The following is a 1,530-nucleotide window of genomic DNA, read 5'->3' as shown; positions in this document are numbered from 1 at the left end:
ACGCTCACCTTCGGATGGAGACGCGCCTTCGACGCAACGCGCTACAAGTTCTTCCTCCCGCCGACCTTCACCCTGACCCTGGTCCTGCCCTTCATCATCCTCCTCGCCCGCCTGACCTTCCTCCTCCCCTGCCTGAGCGCCAAGCTGACCCGCATCCGCCGCGGCTGGGAGAGGGGGAGGGGCTCCGACCTCAGCAACGCGTCCACCGAATGTTCCAGCAACGTCTAGACCAATGGCGGGACACCGAGCCACACGTGACCTCCGCTGCTGTGCGCCCAATACATGGCCGTAACCCATAGCAACCATACAGTCCAACACCCTTCAGAATAGTAACCCATAGCAACCACCTGCCCCACAGAAGAGCAACCACAGGCCACAACCCTTCAGAATAGTAACCCATAGCAACCACCTGCCCCACCGCCCTTCAGAATAGTAACCCATAGCAACCACCTGCCCCACCGCCCTTCAGAATAGTAACCCATAGCAACCACCTGCCCCACCGCCCTTCAGAATAGTAACCCATAGCAACCACCTGCCCCACCGCCCTTCAGAATAGTAACCCATAGCAACCGCAGGCCACCACCCATCATCTGGAACAAGCATGCGGCAAGTGAAAGCAGAACTTGAGCGGTCACAGCCGGCACTTCGCAGTGTGAATGTCTCCGGCCGCCAGATACACCGGAAGACGTGTAACCGAGGAACGGGATTCATCGTATTGGGGGAGAATCTGATCTGTACAGGGCGCAATGGCTCCAGGGGGACCCCCAACAAAAGCATTGTGGCCCCTAGCTCGGGGCCCCTGAAGATGAAAAGTCTGAGAGCTCCAGAACAAAGAACTCTGAAATGACTCTTCCTGCAATCATCCCAATGTTTGTCTTGTGGCCCCGAAATACCGCCAATGCGTTATGTTCACTTCCTGGGTCAGAGGTCACACACGGGTCAGAGGTCACACTGTCCAGGGTCAGAGGTCACACGCACAGGAATTCTGTTGCTGGATAGAAGTCTCCGGGATGTTGTCGGTCTTACTGCGCCGGAGCCTGTACACAGTAGGGGTCCCCTCCATGAAAGGGCCACACCGGGGCCCCTGAGCAGTGATCACTATAATATTGTCTATGAATTAGGAGGGAACGTTCACGTTGCCCGCCCCCCGGCGGCTTCCTTCCCGTGCTCCGTCCTCCATGTGTCCGTGCAGCGCCCCCCGCAGGTCAGAGGTGAGAGGGTCACATGACCGGCCTTCCTCACTACAATGTACATACAACACGGCTGAGATCACCGAACATTCACTGCACCCGGAAGATCGAATGTCAGGTTCCGGATACCCCCGTACCATCGCCTATCTGCCCCCGCCTGGGGTAAACCCGATCTCAGTATGGCAGGGGGGGGTCACACGATGACAGGGGGAGGTACGGGGGTCACATGACTGGGGGAGGGGGTCACACGATGACAGGGGGAGGTACGGGGGTCACATGACGGGGAGGTACGGGGGTCACATAACTGGGGAGGGGTCACACGATGAGAGGGGGTGGTCAC

This window comes from Nanorana parkeri, unplaced genomic scaffold (assembly GCF_000935625.1).
Source record: "Nanorana parkeri isolate BGI_ZX_2015 unplaced genomic scaffold, ASM93562v1 scaffold4202, whole genome shotgun sequence".
Lineage (NCBI taxonomy): Eukaryota > Metazoa > Chordata > Amphibia > Anura > Dicroglossidae > Nanorana > Nanorana parkeri.
Note: the sequence above shows the minus strand (reverse complement) of the source record.